Consider the following 21,109-nt stretch of genomic DNA (forward strand, 5'->3'; position numbering starts at 1 on the left):
GCATGTTTATTTTGGCTTTTTTCTTAAAGGTGTGCTGTGTGCCTCCCGGCTACCGCTGCATTCTCCGCGAATCACTATCTATCCGAGGTCTGGGGGTTGGGGTGATGGGACACTGGGGTGTCGTCTGTTTCCATCAGGCAGGCAGCTCATCTTCTCCTATGTCTGCCCGCCTCGATGTCGAAGGTCAAGGTTTGTCGTCTGCTGTGGCTGATGTGGAAGGCTTGCTTGACTGCTGAGCCTCGCACCTTTTTAGATCATACAGTTCTTTGTAAGCACTCAAATCATCTTGCAAATATCCCCTAAACCAACGTACCCTTTCAAAATTAAAGTTGTACATTATCATTGCAGCGAAAATCTCACGCAGTTGCTTCACGTTCATTTCGTTAATGAATTTGGTTTTGATTGTTATCCTTTCCTCTTCCAATTGCATCAGCTCTTCATCTATCAGGTCTTGGTCATGGGATGCCAAAAGCTCTTCAACATCATCTTCGTCAGCTTCCACAAGCCAAACTCACGTTGTCCTTACTTCGTTCACCACGATCACAACGCTTAATTATGTCTAATTTTACGCTAAGTGTAACACCCTTACGAGCTCTTTCAGGCTTTTCCGACACCTTAGAACTCATCTCGCTAACGGCTGCTTAATGCAACGTGTTTAAGCAATGCCAGCGAGAATGCCATTCCGAATCCAGGGGGAGAGGGGCCGCTCGGGGCGCGCGCTGCCTTTTATTGCTCGCTGATTTTTTCGTGCACTGATTTTTTTGTAACAGTGAAAACACCTTCTGTTAGTGAAAACAGGGAACTAATATAGGTCTTTCGTAACAGTGAGGTTTCGTAAAACGAACGTTCGAAAAGCGGGAGACACCTGTACAGGACAGGATGGTTAACAAAAGGAAAAAAAAAAACAAAAGTAAATGAAGTACAAACAAACAAGGCAGTAAGTGCAGAAAATGCCAAGAAAAACCAGACACAATCCAATACATTTCAGGATCCTGCAGCAGTTTAACTCAATCTGTTTAATTACAAAGGTACAATCAAGTGGTAAATATCATTCACCAAAATCTTGCTTTAAAATGCCCTCCATCACTTCATAAAGGCACCATAAATTCAAGCCTGATCCAGTTTTATAGTCAAAATCTTACAAATTATTTGATAATCAATACATTATTACAGATAGGATAATCCATAATAACCATCTGGATATAATATTACAGGATAAACAAGCAGGAACAACTCCCTCAATAAATAAAATCATTCCCAACACACATACTCCTCGACCAGTGGAGCACCTCACCACAGGTATTGTTTGTGTCATCAGATAGACAACCGAAAGATTTTCTGTGTCAATCAGCTTCCAAATTTTGCTACTCTGTCATTTGTTGCCACGCCCCGCTGCTGATTCGCTTCTCCTCGACTTCTTCAGTCTACAGAAAATTCAAGGGAAACCTCTTCACCCACAGAGTGGTGACTGGAACCTATCCCACAGGGAGAGCGAGAGATGAACAACAGGGGAGGGTTTAAAAGGACTGTTGTGGAACTGAATCACTGGCAGGGTCCAGCCAGCCTAAGTTGACTCTCTACTGTACACTAGTCATGTTATGAATTCACTAAGTAGAATAGACAGAGTTTAGAATAGACAGAGTTTAAAATAGAACTGATTTATTTGTCTCAGATCCAGAATTTTAAACTCCAGTCCCATTAAAGGTGAATATGCAGAAGAAACCCCTCCCATGCCCAGTGACCAGGGGCAAGAACTGGGTGTGGTGAGCAGCAGCAATAATTGCAGAGTTCAGCACCGACAGTCACTCTCGAAATCACATTAAGCAACCGTGATGGCCAAACATCCAGCATGCAGCTTATTGAAACTTTCTCCCCAGTGTGAACCCGGTAGTGCGTCACAAGCTGTAAGGTTTCACTGCTAATGTAATGGCCTCTTTGCAATGTTTCACTGCTGAGGTAATGGTTTCTCAGTAGCAGCAATGTTTAGGTTACGACTAGAGACAACAGGGTTTTGGAGTGCGGGGCTATCCAATGACAGAAATGTTCTTCCTTGTGCGTCTAGAAGAGAGATTTTCATAGTCTTTTGTCGGGGAGAGATGAGAAGACACGAATGGAGAGAGTGAGCCCTTTTATCTTCTTTTGTTTACATCACTAACCATATAGTCAAAGTAAGAATTATAAAGCTCAATCATTTAATCACATATAGTTTACTGTTTGTTATTTTGGGGTACTGATTTGTAACAGGGAACACATCACGCAGCATCCACCCAAACAAGATTTCTTAAGTTTGGCCAGGCTGAGGGACTATCACCCCCTATATTAAGCAGCTAGCCGAAGCGGGGATTATATAAGGTTAGATGACTAAGTGAATCGCTTCCCACAGTCAGAGCAGGTGAATGGCCTCTCTCCACTGTGAACTCAATGATACACATTTGGTTCATTTGGCTGAGAGAATCTCCTCCCAAATCGTGAGCAGGTGAACAGCCTCTATCCAGTGTGAACTTGCTGGTGTCTCTATAGTTGACATGACCGTGTGAATCCCTTCCCACAGACTGAGCAGAAGAACGGCCTCTCCCCAGTTTGAACTCGCTGATGTACCTTCAGATGAGATGACATAGTAAATCCCTTCCCACAGTCTGAGCAGGTGAATGGCCTCCCCCCAGTGTGAAGTCTCTGATGTATCTTCAGTTTAGATCACGAAATGAATCCCTTCCCACAGACTGAGCAGGTGAATGGCCATTCCCCTGTGTGGGCTGACTGCTGTGTCACGAGGTGAGATGACCGATTGAATCCCTTGCCACAGACTGAGCAGGTGAACTGCCACTTCCCAGTGTGAACTGACTGGTTTCTCTGTAGGAAGGATAATTCAGTGAATCCTTTCCCACAGACTGAGCAGGTGAATGGCCACGCCCCGGTATGAACTAACTGGTGTCTTAGTAGGTGAGGTGACAAAGTGAATGTCTTCCCACAGACTGAGCAAGTGAATGGCCTCTCTCCAGTGTGAACGTGCTGATGTACCTTCAGTTGAGATGAGGAAGTAAATCCCTTCCCACAGTCTGAGCAGGTGAATGGCCTCTCTCCAGTGTGAAGTCTCTGATGTACCTTCAGTTTAGATGACGAAATGAATCCCTTCCCACAGTCTCAGCAGGTGAACGGCCTTTCTCCAATGTGAACTCGCTGGTGTACCTTCAGATTAGATAACCAAGTGAATCCCTTCCCAAAGTCCGAGCAGATGAACGGCCGCTCCCTGGTGTGAACTCGCTGGTGAGCCATTAGGTCAGATGACCGAGTGAATCCTTCCCCACAAATTCAGCAGATGACCAGGCTCTGCCCAGTGTGAACTGACTGGTGTGTCCACAGGTGGGAAGACCGACTGAATCCCTTCTCACCCACAGAACAGGTGAATGGTGCCCAGTGCCCAGTGTGAAATATCTGGACAGAGACAGCAAAACTGGTGTGTTGTGTTCAAGATTCCCGTAGACAAATTCCTTGTCATTTTTAACCTGTAAAAAGATTTACAACATTCATCAGTGGGTGAAGGAAAACATTTCAGATGAGATCACTTGAGTTGTCAAGGTATGATCTGGCATCACACTGTTACAGTGAAGTTCAACCCAACTTGGAGAGAGAAAGCATCTTCTATCTGGGCACAGTGCTGGTATCTGGAATGACCATCAAATTCTCTGATGTTCTTCCTGTCTCTATAAGAATGGGGCATTTCTGCCATCTCCAGTCTGTGACCTGGCTCAGTTTGACACTCTCCATTGGTATTATTCCCTGTTCCCAATGAGCTGCATGGGTGCCTGGCTCCACAGTAACTGAAACACTCTCACACAAATAGCCTTTGTTGACGTACTGCTGGGATTTTCTTTTATGTTCTGTTAATTTAAAAGTGCCGCAGTTTTAACACCATGTAAATGACTCTGACTGAGATGTATGCCTGCACAGCTGTTAAAAGGAATTAGAGTGAATATTAGTATTATTTTAGGTTCTTGTCACAGTCATAGAAAAGTACAACACAGAAAGAGACCCTTCGGCCTATCAAGTTTGTGCTGAACTATTTAAACTTTCTACTCCCATATCTCTACCATCCAGGTACCTACATAAACCTCTTAAATGATGAAATTGAGCTTCCATTCACCACTTGTGCGGGCTGTTCATTCCACATGCAGATGTTCATCTGTGTGAAGAAGTTTCCCATCATGTTCCCCTTAAAATTTCACCTTTCACACTTCATCCATGGCCTCTGGTTGTAGTCTCATCCAATCTCAGTGGAAAAAGGCAGCTTGCATTTACCCCATCTATAACCCTCACAATTTTAAAACACCTCCATCAAACCTCCCGTCAATCATTTATATTCCAAGGAACAAATATCAGCAACAAATATCTTGTTCTGGATGCTGTTGAGGGGATGACCTGACAGGGGACGCCCATGGTGACCGGGGTCTCTGGCACTGAGCCTGGCGCTGTTGTGCAGGAGAGAAGGAGGGAGAAGAGAAATGCGGTAGTTGTCGGGGATTCCATAGTCAGGGTAACGGACAGGAGATTCTGTGAGCCTGACAGAGATACCCGCATAGTGCGTTGCCTCCCAGGTGCCAGGGTACGGGATGTCTCGGATCAGGTACTGAATATTCTGAAGGGGGAGGGTGAGCAGCCAGTTGTCTTGGTACATGTTGGTACCAATGACATAGATAGGACAAAGGAGGAGGTCCTGAAGAGAGATTTCCACGAGTTAAGAAGGAAGCTGAGAAGCAGAACCTCCAGGGTAGTAATCCAGGGTGCCCAAACATTTGGATGCCACTGTATATATTCTGTGTCTTCTGAATTGCTTCCAAAAATTCCTGCCATTGCTGCTCTGTTTTCATCCCTGCCTGTGTTCTTTTCAAATCAATTTTGACCAATTTTCCTCTCATGCCTCTCTAATAATCTTTATTCCACATCTGACTTTAGCTTCTCCTTCTCCAATGTCAGGGAGAATTTGATCATATTAAGATCACTTGCCCATAAGGGTTCTTTGAACTTAAGTGACCTAATTAATTCTGCATCATTACAACATCCAATCCAGAATAGCTGATCCCCAAGTGGGCTCAACCATGAGCTGCTCTAAAAATGCATCTTATAGGCATTCTAGGAATTCCACCACTTGAGACCAACACCGTCCTAATTTTCCTAATCACCTGCATGACAATCCCCCATGACGATTGTAACATTGCTCCTTTGGCACGCATTTTCTATCTCCCATTGTAATTTGTGGCCCACATACTTACTACTGTTTGGAGGTCTCTATACAATTCCCATCAGGGATTATTTTTTTGACATTTGCTGTTCCTTAATTCTACACACAGATTCTACACCTTCCAACCCTATGCCACCTCTTTATAATGATTTTATTTAATATTTTACTAATAGAGCCACACAACCCCACCTCCAGCTTGTTCTTTCAAGAAACATACAAGTATCTGGGAAACAAGAGGATCTGCAGATGCGAGAAATCTAGAGAACTACACACAAACTGCCGGAGGAGTTCAGCATGCCAGGCAGCATCTATGGATGGGAATCAACATTTCAGGCCAAGACTCTTCATCGGAACTCTTGATATCCATGTATCTGGAATATCAACAAGCAAAGAAAATAGAAGGTAGTGCGAAATAGGGAAAACCTTTGACAAAATTTAGTTGAAGGCTTAAAAAACCTGCCAAACAGTTCAATAGTTAACAAGTACAACAAAGACAATAAACACTTCCATCAATACCAACATTGATTTTTTTTAATAAAAATATCTTGGTCCCATTTCAATCAGTAAAATTTAAAGATAAATAAGAACTGAAATGATATTTACGCTCAAACCCACTTAGATTAACACTACCTTGGACAGGAGCTAGAGAAGTAACACACATGAAAAAAATATCACACAAAGGTCAGATAAAACTTCTAAGTATATATTTTCATCAAAAATGAACAGGATTCAGAACTCCATGTGTGTATATGCCATCGTGATAAGAAATACAGACCAGAAAACTTCAATGAGAGGCCAACTCAGAAAAATGAATCATCACTATGGAAGAAAACATTAACCAGTGAAATGAGTATGACCCTCCATGGGAGACATCCCAATGATCTGAGCAGACGAGATGGTGACAAGGAAGCATCGAGCACCTGACTGAGAGTTGGAGACCTCTTCCCAGAAACAGAGGGGGTCTTTGCAGAAATATAGGACAAGCTGGTTAACAAAAGGAAAAAAAAATGTGAATACATGAAATACACACAAACACGGTGGGAGGAGAAAATGGCGGCGCGCCAGCGTGTGCACAGCCCTCCGGTGAAAAATGATGTTGTATCTGTTAAATAGGGGCCGTGGACAACTCTGATTTGATGGAGAATGGACGTGAAAGCACAGAGGAACATCTGGAGAAATTTATGAAATGCCCATTCGCTGCTGTCATTACCGTGTGGTCGGGAATCTTTCGGAGGGTAGGCCTCAAAATCCCCGGCCTTGCCTGCTTTTGGTGACCGAGAGGAGGTCGAATCGTTCAGACAGAGATGGCGCTCAGTACTCGGTGTCAGAGAGCTGATCACAGCTCGAAGTTTTCGGATGGCTCAGAGACGGATTGTGATCGGCATGGCAGGGAGAGTTTTTCTTCCTTCTCCTGTCTGTGTGAGATGTGGGACATTTGAGAAACTTTGAACTTTACTGTGCTCACTGATTTCTTCATCAAGTTATGGTATTGTTACACTCTTTGTAACTATATGTTATAATTATGTGGTTTTGTCAGTTTTTTCAGTCTTGGTTTGTCCTGTGTTTTGTGATATCACACCGGAGGAAATAATGTATCATTTCTTAAGGCATGCATTACTAAATGACAATAAAAGAGGACTACGTGTCTTCATAATCATATAAAAACAAGGCAGTAAGTGCAGGAAATGCCAAGAGAAACCAGACACAATCCAACACATTCCAGGATCCTGCAGCAGTTTAACTCAATCTGATTACTTGCAAAGGTACAATCAAATGGCAAATAATATTCACAAAAATCTTGCTTTAAAATACAAACTCATGAAGGCCCTCCATCACTTCATAAAAGCATCAGATTTCAAGCCTGATCCAGTTCAGAGTCAAAATATTACAAATTATATGATAATCAATACATTATTTCAGATAGGACAATCCATAATAACCATCCGGATATAATATTACAGGATAAACAAGCAGGAACAACTCCCTCAATAGATAAAACCATTCCCCACACACACGTTCCTCAACCAGTGGAGCACCTCACCACAGGCATTGTTTGTGTGATCAGTCAGACAACTGAAAGATTTTCTCTCTCAGTCAGCTTCCAAATGTTGTTACTCTGTCATGTGTTGCCATGCCCCACTGCTGATTCCCTTCTCCTCATCATACATTCTTACCCCGACCGTCGTCAAGATCCCCAAACTCTGCCCTGTGCAGACCTGCCTCTGGTTTCTGACCCTGCTCCATTGAACATCCAACGGATGGTTTCCCATTCTGCTTTCAGTCTTTAGAGGACAGTGGTGTTTTCTAACAACCCTTTAGAAGCAGGAAAAATGACCCACAATGTGGAAATGAGTCGTCATTATGGAGGTTAACGACCAATGCCATTCTTCCTCAGCCCAGAGATTTCAGGGCGAAGAACATCTCAGACAGAACTGCAGTCAGCTCGGCTTCTTCAGTCTGCAGAAAATTCAAGGGAAACCTCTTCACCCACAGAGTGGTGACTGTTCGGAACCCATAAGCACAGGGAGAGCGAGAGATGAACAACAGGGCAGGATTTAAATTGACCGTCATGGAACTGAATCACTGGCAGGGTCCAGCTGGCCTGAATTGATTCTCTACTGTACACTAGGTGTGTTATAAATTCACCAAGTACCAGAGACAGAGTTTAAATTAAACTGATTTATTTGTCTCAGATCCAGAATATTAAACTCCAGCTCCACTAAAGGTGAATATGCAGCAGAAGAAACTCCTCCCATGCCCAGTGACCAGGGTGCAGAACTGGATGTGGTGAGCAGCAGCAATAATTGCAGAGTTCAGCACCAACAGTCACTCTCGAAATTGCATTCAGCAACTGTGATGGACAAATATCCAGCATGCAGCTTATTGAAACTTTCTCCCCAGTGTGAACCCGGCAGTGTGTCACAAGTGTAACATACTGTAAGGTTCCACTGCTAATGTAACGGCCTCTGTGCAGTGTTTCACTGCTGAGGTAATGGTTTCTCTGTAGCAGCAATGTTGAGGTTATGACTGGAGATAACAGGGTTTTGGAGTGCGGGGTCATCCAATGAGAGAAATGTTCTTTCTTGTGAGTCTGGAAGAGGGATTTTCGTGGTCTTTTGTTGTGGAGAGATGAGAAGATGCGAATGGAGAGAGTGGGCCCTTTTTTTTTTGTTTACTTCACTAACCATATAGAACCATAGAACACTACCACACAGAATCAGGCCTTTTGGCCCTCCTTGGCTCTGCCGAACCATTTTTCTGCCTAGTCCCACTGACCTGCACCTGGACCAATTTAGCACATTATCATCCAGATCATTGATATAGATGAGAAATAACAATGGACCCAGCACTGATCCCTGTGGCACACCACAAGTCACAGGCCTCCACTCAGAGAAGCAATCCTCTCCTACCACTCTCTGGCTTCTTCCATTGAGCTAATGTCTAATCCAATTTACCACCTCTCCATGTATACCTAGCGACTGAATTTTCCTAACTAACCTCCCGTGTGGGATCTTGTCAAAGGCCTTACTGGAGTCCATGTACACAATACCCACTGCCTTCCCTACATCCACTTTCCTGGTAACCTCCTCGAAAAACTCTAACAGATTGGTTAAACATGACCTACCACGCACAAAGCCATGTTGACTCTCCCTAATAAGTCCCTGTCTATCCAAATACTTGTAGATCCTATCTTTTAGTACTCCTTCCAATAACTTACCTACTACTGTCGTCAAACTTACCGGCCTATAATTTTCCAGATTACTTTTAGATCCTTTTTTAAACAACAGAACAACATGAGCCATCCTCCAATCCTCCGGCACCTCACCCGTAGATACCGACATTTTAAATATATCTGCCAGGGCCCCTGCAATTTCAACACTAGTCAACTTCAAGATCAGAGGGAACACCCTGTCAGGTTCTGGGGATTTATCTACTCTAATTTGCCTCAAGATAGCAAGCACCTCCTCCTTTTCAATCTGTACAGTTTCCATGATCTCACTACTTGTTTCCCTTAATTCGATAGACTTCATGCCAGTTTTCTTAGTAAATACAGACGCAAAAAAACCATTTAAGATCTCCCCCATTTCTTTTGGCTTCACACATAGCCGACTACTCTGATCTTCAAGAGGACCAATTTTATCCCTTACAATCCTTTCACTCTTAATATACCTGTAAAAGCTCTTTGGATTATCCTTCAGCTTGACTGCCAAGGCAACCTCATGTCTTCTTTTAGCCCTCCTGATTTCTTTCTTAGTTTTTTTTTTGCACTTTTTATACTCCTCTAGCACCTTATTTGCTCCCTGTTTCCTATACGTGTCATACAACTCTCTCTTCTTCTTTATCAGAGCTCCAATATCCCTTGACAACCAAGGTTCCTTATTCCTATTCACTTTGCCTTTAATCCTGACAGGAACATATAAACTCTGCACTCTCAAAAATTTCTCCTTTGAAGGCTTCCCACTTACCAATCACATCCTTGCCAGAGAACAAACTGTCCCAATCCATGCTTTTTGGATCCTTTCTCATTTCTTCAAATTTCACCTTTTTCCAGTTTAGAACCTCAAACCGAGTACCAGATCTATCTTTATCAATGATCAAGTTGAAACTACTGGCGTTATGATCACTGGAACCAAAGTGCTCCCCTATACACACTTCCGTCGCCAGTCCTAACTCATTTCCGAATGGGAGATCTAATATTGCATCCTCTCTAGTTGGTACCTCCATATATTGATTTAGAAAACTTTCCAGAACACATATTACAAGCTCTAACCTGTCTAGACCTTTAACAGTATGGGAGACCCAATCAGTATGTGGAAAATTAAAATCCCCTACTATCACTAATTTTTGCTTCCTGCAGTTGTCTATCTCTCTGCAGATATGCTCCTCCAATTCTCGTTGACTATTGGGTGGTCTATAATACAACCCCATTTATGTGGCCATACCTTTCTTGTTTCCCAGCTCCACCCATATGGCCTCAATAGACAAGCCCTCTAATCTGTCCTGCCTGAGCACTGCTGTAACATTTTCCTGACTAGCAATGCTACCACCTGCACCCCCCACCCCCTTTCATTCCTCTGCCTCTATCACGTCTGAAACATCAGAACCCTGGAACATTAAGCTGCCAGTCCGATCCCTCCTGCAGCCAAGTTTCACTAATGGCTATAATGTCGTCATTCCATGTGTCAATCCACGCCCTCAGCTCGTCTGCCTTCCACACAATACTCCTTGTATTGAAATAGACACACCTCAGGAGATTATTTCCACTATTCACAACCCTTCTAATTGTGGCTTTGCATGAGCTTTTAACATCATTTATTTTCACCCCCGCTCCACTATCTGCTCTGGCACTCTGGTTCCCATCCCCCTGCAAATCGAGCTTAAACCCTCCCCAATAGCACGAACAAACCTCCCCGCAAGGATACCAGTCCCCTTGTAGTTCAGGTGTAACCCGTCTCTCTTGTACAGGTCCCACCTGCCCCAGAAGAGATCCCAATGATCCTGAAATCTGAAACCCTGTCCCCTACACCAGTTCCTCAGCCTCAGTCAAAGTAAGAATTATAAAGTTCAATCGTTTAATCAGATATTGTTTACCATTTGTTATTTTGTGGTACCGATTTGTAACAGAGGAGACATCACGCAGCATCCACCCAAACGAGATTTCTTAAGTTTGGCCGGGCTGGGGGGCTATCACCCCCTATATTAAGCTGCTAGCTGAAGCGAGAGTTACATAAGGTTAGATGACTGAGTGAATCCTTTCCCACATACACAGCAGGGGAACGGCCTCTCCCCAGTGTGAACTCAGTCATGCACATTTGGTTGATTTGGCTGAGAGAATCTCTTCCCAAAGTCTGAGCAGGTGAACGGCCTCTCCCCAGTGTGAAGTCGCTGGTGTCTCAGTAGGTGGAATGACCGAGTGAATCCTTTCCCACAGTCTGAGCAGGTAAACGGCCTCTCCCCAGTGTGAACTGACTGGTGTCCCTTCAGTTGAGATGACTGAGTGAATCCCTTCCCACACACTGAGCAGGTGAACTGCCTCTCCCCAGTGTGAACTGACTTGTGTACAAGTAGGTGGGATGACCGACTGAATCCCTTCCCACAGTCTGAGCAGGTGAACGGCCTCTCCCCAGTGTGAACTCGCTGATGTCCCTTCAGATGAGATGAGTATGTGAATCCCTTCCCACAGTCTGAGCAGGTGAACGGCAGCTCCCCAGTGTGAACTCGCTGGTGTGCCTTCAGGTTGGATGACCAAGTGAATCCCTTCCCACACACTGAGCAGGTGAACGGCCTCTCCCCAGTGTGAACTCTCTGATGTACCTTCAGTTTAGATGACTGAGTGAATCCCTTCCCACAGTCTGAGCATTTGAACGGCCTCTCCCCAGTATGAACTGACGTGTGTACCAGTAGGTCGGATGACCGAGTGAATCCCTTCCCACAGTCTGAGCAGGTGAACGGCTTCTCACCGGTGTGAAATCGCTGATGTCCCTTCAGTTCAGATGACGAAGTGAATCCCTTCCCACAGTCCGAGCAGGTGAACGGCCGCTCCCCAGTGTGAAATCGCTGATGTATCTTCAGTTGAGATGACGAACTGAATCCCTTCCCACAGTCTGAGCAGGTGAATGGCCTCTCTCCAGTGTGAACTCTCTGATGTACCTTCAGTTTAGATGAGCAAGTAAATCCCTTCCCACAGTCCAGGCAGGTGAACGGCCGCTCCCCGGTGTGAACTGACTGGTGTCTCAGTAGGGCGGATGACCGAGTGAATCCCTTCCCACAGTCTGAGCAGGTGAACAGCTGCTCTCCAGTGTGAACTCGCTGGTGAGCCATTAGGTCAGATGACCGAGTGAATCCTACCCCACAAATTCAGCAGATTACCAACATCTGCCCAGTGTGAACTGACTGGTGTGTCCATAGGTGGGAAGACCGACTGAATCCCTTCTCATATACAGAACAGGTGGATGGCCTTGTCCCAGTGTGAACTTGCTGATGTACCTTCAGTTGAAATGACCGACTGAATTCATTCCCACTGTCTGAGCAGATGAATGGGTTCCCCCCTGTGAAGTGATGGGCATGCCAGTCGGTCAGATGATCGAGTGAATCCCTCCCCACAGTCTGAGCAGGAAGGATGATCGAGTGAATTCCTTGCTCCACTTCTTAAATATCTGGACAGAGACAGCAAAACTGGCGTCTTGTGCTCGAGATTTCTGTAGACAAATTCCTTGTCCTGTTTAACCTGTAAAATTATTTACAAAATTCATCAATGGATGTAGGTCAACATTTCAGATGAGATCACTTGATTTGTCAAGGTGTGATCTGACATCACACTGTTACAGTGAGTTCAACCCAAGTTGAAGAGAGAAATCATCTTCTAACTGGGCACAGTGCTGGTATCTGGAATGACCATCAAACTCTCTGATGCTCTTCCTGTCTCTATAAGAATGGGGAATTTCTGCCATCTCCAATCTCTGACCTGGCTCAGTTTGATTCTCTCCATTGGTATTATTCCCTGTTCCCACTGAGCTGCACGGGTTCCTGGCCCCACAGTAACTGAAACACTCTCACACAAATAGCTGGCAGTGCATTCCACGCACCCAGAACTCTCTGTGTAAAAAACTTACCCCTGACATCCCCTTGGTATTTATTTCCAAGCACTTTAAAACTATGGCCCCTTTTGTTATCCATTTCAGCCCTGGGAAAAAGCCTCTGGCTATCCACAAGATCAATGCCCCTCATCATCTTATACGTCTAAAAAAGGCTCTAAACATAAACAAGGAAATCATACATTGAAGATTTGTTAGAAGTATACAAAATTATGAGGGTATAGATAGGGTTAATGCAAGCAGCTCTTTCCACTGAGGTTGGGTGGGATGACAACCAGAGGTCATGGGTGAAAATTTAACGGGAACATTTGGAAAATCTCTTTACTGAAATGGTCATGAGAGTGTGGAATGAAATGCCAGCACAAGTGGTGAATATGAGCTCGGTTTCACCATTTCGAAGAGGTTTGGATGGGAGCCTGGATGGTAGGGGTACGGAGGGCAATGGTCCCAGAGCAGGTGGTTGCTTTAGACAGCTTAAATGTTTTTCAGCATTGACTAGATGGGCCAAATAGGCTGTTTCCGTACTGAACTACTCCATGTTTCTATGACAGAGAAGCTGGCCAAACTTGTTTGGAAGGGATACGGTAAGAGTGACAACGGAGCAGCAATGGCTGGAGTTTCTGGGAGCAATTCCGGAGCTGAGTGATAGATACATCCCAAAGAAGTATAGGCTGTGGAAAGGCAGGAGGACAAAATCCTGGCTGAAATGAGAAGCCAAAGCCAAAATAAAAGCCAAAGAGAGGGCAAACAAAAGAGCAAACACGAACAGGGAATGGACTTGCACAGTGTGAACTTGCTGATGTACCTTCAGTTGAGATTACTGACTGAATCCATTCCCACTGTCTGAGCAGGTGAATGGGTTCACCCCTGTGTAAAATGACGAGCGTGCCAGTCAGTCAGATGATCGAGTGAATCCTTCCCCACAGTCTGAGCAGGAAGGATGATCGAGTGAATCCCTTGCTTCCACTTCTTAAATATCTGGACAGAGACAGCAAAACTGGCGTGTTGTGTTTGAGATTCCCATAGACAAATTCCCTGTCATTTTTAACCTGTAAAAAGATTTACAAAATTCATCAATGGGTGAAGGACAACATTTCAGATGAGATCACTTGAGTTGTCAAGGTGTGATCTGACATCACACTGTTGCAGTGAGGTTCAACCCAAGTTGGAGAGAGATATCATCTTCTAACTGGGCACAGTGCTGCCATCTGGAATGATCATCAAATTCTCTGATGTTCTTCTTGTCTCTATGAGAATGGGTTCAGAGGAGATGTGAGGGGTATGTTTTTTTACGCAGAGAGTGCTGAGTGTGTGGAATGGGCTGCCAGCAACGGTGGCAGAGGTGGATACAATAGGGTCTTTTAAGAGACTCCTGGACAGGTATATGGAGCTCAGAAAATTAGAGGTAATTTCTCAGGTATGGACATATTCGGCACAGCTTTGTGGGACAAAGAGCCTGTGTTGTGGGGTAGTTTTTTTTCTATGTTTCTACCATCCCCAATCTGTGACCTGGCTCAGCTTGACTCTCTCCATTGGTATTATTCTCTGTTCCCACTGAGCTGCATGGGTGCCTGGCCCCACAGTAACTGAAACACTCTCACACGAATAGCCTTTGTTAACGTGCAGCTGGAATTTTCTTTTATGTATTACTAACTTAAAGTGCCACAGTTTTAACACCATATAAACAATTCCTGCTGAGATGAATGGTTGGTCCGCACAGCTAGTAAAAGGACTTAAAGTGAGTTTTTGTATTATTTCAGGTTCTTGTCACAGTCATAGAATAATACAATACAGAAACAGGCCCTTTGGCCCATCTAGTTGGTGCCGAGCTACTTAAACTTTCTACTGCCATACCCCTACCATCCAGGTACCTGTACAAACCTCTGAAATGTTCAACTTGAGCTTGCAGGCACCGGGTGTGCTGGCTGCTCATTCCACACCTGGATGACGGTCTGTGTGAAGAAGTTTCCCCTCATGTTCCCCTACCGTTTCACCTTTCACACTTAACCCATGGCTTCTGGTTGTAGCCCCACCCAATCCCAGTGGAGAAAGCCAGCTTGCATTTACCCTATCTATGCCCCTCTATCACAATCAAATCTCCCCTCAATCTTCCACATTCCAAGCAATAAAGTCCTGATCTGTTCAATCTTTCCCAATAACCCAAGTCCTCCAGATCTGGCAGCATCCTTGTGAATTTTCTCAGAACTCTTTCAACCTCTTTTACATCTTTCCTGTAGGTAGGTGACCTCAAGTGCAAACAAGACTCCACATTAGGCCTCACCAATATCTTCTGCAAGTCAACATCCATAAGACCGAAAGAAGCTGCAGAAGATCGTGAACACGGCGCAGTGCATCACACAAACCAATCTTCCGTCCTTGGACTCACTTTACACCGCACACTGCCGGAGCAGTGCTGCCAGGATAATCAAGGACACGACCCACCCAGCCAACACACTTTTCGTCCCTCTTCCCTCCGGGAGAAGGTTCAGGAGCTTGAAGACTCGTACGGCCAGATTTGGGAACAGTTTCTTTCCAACTGTGTTTAACCAACACCCCCGACTCCCCACACTCGCACAAGCCAAACTTACCACTAGAATATTAGACCTCTGCTAGTTTAAATTCCTGAACTAACAAATCCCTTGTCACCGCTTTGACTTTCCTCTGCCAGGTAATCTCCCGACCCCGAGCAGTTTTGGGAACAGCTCTTTTCCAACTGTGATACGACTGCTGAACGGATCCTGACCCGAATCTGGGCCGGACCCTCCAAATATCCGGACCTGTCTCTCGTTTTTTTTGTACTACCTTACTTCCCATTTTTCTATTTTCTATTTATGATTTATAATTTAAATTTTTAATATCTACTAATTTTAACTATTTTTAATATTTAATATGTGTAATCCAGGGAGTGTGAAGCGCAGAATCAAATATCGCTGTGATGATTGTGCGTTCTAGTTCCAATTGTTTGGCAACAATGAAGGATAAAGTATAAAGATCTACCATTGTCACTACTTTGGTTCATGAAGGCCAATGGGCTGAAATCTTTCTTTCTGTCCGTATCTAACTGTGACACCACTTTCAGCGAATTAAGGACGTGTATTCCCAGATCCCTTTCTTCTACAACACTCCTCCATGCCTGAACAGTCACTGTGAAAGTCCTCCCTTGGTAGGTCCTACCAAAGTGCAACACCTCACACTTGTCTCCATTAAATTCCATTTTCCATTTCTCAAACCATTTTCCCAGCTGGTCCAGATCGCACTGCAAGCCATGATAGTCTTCCTCACTGTCCACTGCACCACCAATCTCGGAGTCAGCCACAACTTTGCTGATCCAGCTAACCATGTTATCATCAAGATTACTGATATAGATGACAAACAACAGATCCAGCACTGATCCCTGAGGCACACCACTAGTCACAGGCCTCCAGTCAGAGAGGCAACCATCTGCTACCACAGTCTGGCTTCTCCCAAAGACAGTGTCTCATTCAATTTACTATCTCATCTTGAATGCTGAGTGACTGAACCTTCTTGACCAACCTCCCATATGAGACTCTGTCAAGTGCCTTGCTAAAGTCCATGTAGACAACATCCACTGCCTTGCCTTCGTCCACTTTCCAGATAACTTCCTCGAGAGACTCTATAAGATTGGTTAGACATGACCTACCATGCACAACGCCATGCTGTCTATCCTTAATCAGTCCACATCTCTCCAAATACTTATATATCTGGTTCCTGCACATACATTTCAATAACCTTCCCCTACTGATGTCAAGCTCACCAAAGTACAATTTCTTGGTTTATTTTTAGAGCCTTTCTTGGACAGCAGAACAACATTGGCTGTCCTCCAATCCTCCAGTACCTCACCTGTCACTAAGGTTGATTTATATATCTGTGCTTGGGCCCCGACAACTTCTGCACTTGTCTTCCGCAGAGTCCTAGGGAACAACCTGTCAGGCCCTGGTGATTTATCCACGGTAATGTGCCTTAAGACAGCAAACACCTCCACCTCTGTAATCTGTACAGGGTCCATGAAGTTGATGCTGCTTTGCCTCACTTCTATAGACTGTGTCCAACTCCTGTGCAAATACGGATGCAAAAAACCTATCTCCCCCATCTACTTGGTCTCCTCATATGGATTATCATTCTGATCTTCCAGCGGATTAACTTTCCCCTTGCAATCTTTTTGCTCTTAACATGTCTGCAGAATCCCTGAGGAGTCTCCTAAATCTTGTCTGCTGGGGCAACCTCATGCCTTCTTTTATTTTAACTTGAATTTCCTGTATTTCATAAGTACCCCATTTGTTCCTATCTGCCTGTACCTGGTATGCACCTCCTTTTTATTGACCTGGGAGAAGAAGCACAAAGGGGTGATGGAGTTGCATGGTGGGAGCTGGGGGAAGGGGTTATTTAAATTAAAGTTGCAAGGGGAATGGGAGCCTGAATAACAGAACAGATAGTAGAGGGGTTGTGGAGACAGATGTTGTTCAGTCCTCAGACAAAGTCAGGAATGAAAAACGTTGAGCATGGCGCAGTGAATATGCTGAGCCCTGTATATTTCAATACAGGGAGCAGCGTAGGAAAGGCAGATGTGTTCACGGCATGGAACAACACTGGAATTATGACACTAGGATCTGGCAACTGTGGATTGTGACAGGCTGCTTTATGGCAAAGGTGTGCTTGGTAAATGGGAGGCCTTCAAAGCAAAATTTTGAAAGTACAAGGCGGGTATGTGCTTGTCAGAATAAAAGGTAAAGTTGGAAACTGTATCTCTTGGTTTTCAAGAGATATTGAGAACCTGGTGAAGCACAAAATGGAGTTGCATAACAGGGATAGGCAGGTAGATTCTTATGGAGTATAAGAAATGCAAGAGAACAAGGAAGAAATAAGTCAGGATGGCTAAAAGAAAGCATGAGATTGCCCTCACAGAAAAGACGAAGGATAAGCCTCACGGATTCTAGAGATAGATTGAGAGAAAAAGGATTGCAAGGCACAAAGTTGGTCCTCTGGAAGACTGGAATGGCAATCCACGTGTGGAACCAAAGCAGATGGGGGAGATCTTAAATATTTTTTTCATCTTATTTACTCAGGAGATGGACACAGTGTCAGTGAGGGTGTGGAAAAGCGGCATTAAAATCATGGACCCTGTACAGATTAATGAAGAGGAGATGTTTGCTATCCTGAGGCAGATTAGGGTGGATAAATCTCCAGGGCATGACAAGGTGCTCCCTCGGACCCTACAGGAGGCAAGTGCAGAAATCGTCAGGGCCCTAGCAGAGATAATTAAATCATCCTTTGTGCCGGGAGAGTTATCAGAGGATTGTAGGATAGCCAGTTATTTCACTGTTCAACATAGAACATAGAAATCTACAGCATATTCCAGGCCATTCAGCCCAATGTTTTGCCAACCATGAAACTTACCTAGAAACTGCCTAGAATTTCCCTAGCACACAGACCTCTATTTTTCTAAGCTCCATGTACCTATCTAACAGGCTGTTAAACGACCCTATTGTATCTGCCTCGACCACCACTGCTGGCAGTGCATTCCACACACCCATCACTCTCTGTGTAAAAAACTTACCCCTGCCATCCCTTCGGTATCTATTTCCAAGCAGCTCAAAACTATGCCCCTCATGTGAGCCATTTCAGCCCTGGAAAAAGCCTCTGGCTATCCACACGATCAATGCCCCTCATCATCTTATACACCTGAAAAAGGCTCTAAGCATAAACAAGGAAGTTATACATTGTTTTGAGGATTTGTTGGAAGTATACAGAAGCTTTTGCATCACCGCAATACACACAGTTTCTGTATTGTACATAAATATTTCCCCTGAAGTCTCCGCCAAATGACTGACTGTGGTGAACTGATTGATGGTGCAGTAATGCCAGTGAATATAAAGGGAAGCGCAGTAGTCACATTTGTGATGTGAAAGCTATTTGTTGCCCAGGGCAATGGTGTTTGATATCATTATCTTCACAGAGTGAATGGGTCAAAACATGTCCTCACGGGTAGAAAGGTCCGGAACAAGAGGAGGTGAAACAAGCAACACACACAAAATGCTGGAGGAACTCAGCAGGCCAGGCAGCATCTGTGGAAAAGTGTACTAACGCAGAATTCCGGCATTTTGTGTGTGTTGCTTGGGTTTCCAGCATCTGCAGAATGTCTCTTGTTTGTGATTGGAGGTAAAATAAAGGTGATTATCAGAACTGGCGATGTAAAAGATTTTGTTCCCTTTCTCCGAGTTCCTAACCCTTTGATAGCTGGAGCTCAGCTCTGTCTGAGAGATCCATCGGCTCCCATTCCCTCATCAGCCGAAGCTCCCCGGGTTCCGTGCAGGGATCGTGGGGCTGAGAGAGGGGGAAGAGAACAGGACTGTCCCGGGATCGCGGGGCACAGTTTCCGGGAGTCACAGCAATTGCCCCTCAGTCGGTAGTGAAAACGGGCGCACGGAGAAACACTCACCGGCAGCGAGATCCGAGGCCTTTTGTGTACTGCGCATGCGTGATATTCGGGAGCGGCCGCAACCCTGACGCCTGCGCATTCGATCGGTGCTTCAGCGAGGGCGAAGAGTGTTACGCCTCAGTGTTCAAGCTAATCACAGTGCCATTGAAAGTTTCTGCAAGCACCGGTTCAAGTACATACCTCAGTTTTTGTGTGTAGAAAACTCAGCAGCTCGTTTAACACAGAATGCAGCTCCCATAAAACATTACACTTAACATCAGCAAACGTTCCGCATGTTTAATGCCAAAGTAGAACGTTCTTACAACTGCAGATATAAAACACAAGAGATTCTGCTGTTACAGGAGATGTGGACACATTCACACAAAATGCTGGAGGAACTCTGCAGTTCAGGCAGCAACTAAGCAGAGGTGTACACAGCCAATGCATGCTGAAGGGGTTCGGCCTAACCGTTGCTTATTTGTTCCTCTCCACATTGACTGCCTGATCTGTTGATTTCCACCAGTATTTTGCAGAAATTAACCACTTTTTTTTTGATCAACCAGCTTCCAAATGTTTTTGATCTTTCATTTGTAGCCACATCCAGCTGATCTGATTCCTCTTCTCCCCCCTCCTTGTAAACTCTCGGTCCCATCTCTTTCTGGAACCCCAAACCCCTGACTCAGGCTGGCAACCCTTGGGGTCTGACTCTGGTCCATCGAAGATTCACTCTCTAGTCTGCTGTCAGACTTCAGCAGTGCATTGCAACAACCCAGCTGTCGATGGCACAGTCGTTTGAAATTAGTGAAAACGGCCCAAAAAGTTAAAAAGAGCAGGAAAGAAGGAGTTTAACCACCTTAGTCCAGAGCCCTGGGGAACGGCAAAACCACAGTGAGCTCATTGTCTTATTCAGTCTGGAGAAAATCATGCAGGAAATTCATGCAGGTGTATAAGATGATGAGAAGCATTGGTCGGGTAGATAGCCAGAGGCTTGTCCCAGGGCTGAAATGACTAACACGAGGGACATGGTTTAAAGCTGCTTGGAAGTAGGTACAGATGAGATGTCAGAGCTAAGTTTTTTAAACAAAGAGTAGTGTGTGTGGAATGCACTGCCAGCAACGGTGGTCGAGGTGGATACAACAGGGTCTTTTAAGAGACTCTTAGATAGGTACATGGAGATTAGGAAAATAGAGGCCTATGCGATAGGGTAATTCTCGCTGTTTCTAGAGTAAGTTACATGGTCGGAATAACGGACCCAAAGGGTCTGTAATGTGCTGTAAATTTCCATGATTCCATAATATTCAAGGGAAATTTCCTATCCCACGGGGTGGTGACTAGTTGTAAACTGTCATCACAGGGAGAGTGAGAGGGGAACGACAGGGATAGATATTGATATACTGATATGGAACATGAAACATTGGCAGGGACCAGATGGGCCGAGTGGCCTCTCTAGTGTACATTGTGAATGTGGTAGAGACAGCAAGTACCTGAGACACGGGAGTGAATATAGAACTGTTTTATCTTTCATAGATCCAGAATATTAAACACCAGTCTAGTTTAAGGCTAACATCAGCAGAACGGACTCCTCCAATGCTCAGTGACCAGGGTTCAGTCCTGGGTGCGATGAGCAGCCGCAAGAACTGCAGAATCTGACAGTAACAGTTCCTCATGAACCTGCAGCTGCCTTCAGTCACCGTGATGGTTAAACATTTGACATAGAGCTGATTTGAACTTCCTCCCTGATGTGAAGTTGCTGCTGTTGCAGCAGCTGGGATGATTGAGTAAAACTCTTTGTTCACTCCGGACAGAAATGTGGCCTCTATTTATTGTGAATTCACCGGAGCA

General features: G+C 44.7%; 1 pseudogene; it reads right to left on the reverse strand.

Annotated features, from left to right (window-relative positions):
- Window positions 1-1,866: 1,866 nt before the first annotated feature.
- Window positions 1,867-19,325, reverse strand: LOC140193357 (uncharacterized; annotated as a pseudogene).
- Between the last annotated feature and the right edge of the window lie 1,784 nt (window positions 19,326-21,109).

This window comes from Mobula birostris, unplaced genomic scaffold (genome assembly GCF_030028105.1).
Source record: "Mobula birostris isolate sMobBir1 unplaced genomic scaffold, sMobBir1.hap1 scaffold_532, whole genome shotgun sequence".
Lineage (NCBI taxonomy): Eukaryota > Metazoa > Chordata > Chondrichthyes > Myliobatiformes > Myliobatidae > Mobula > Mobula birostris.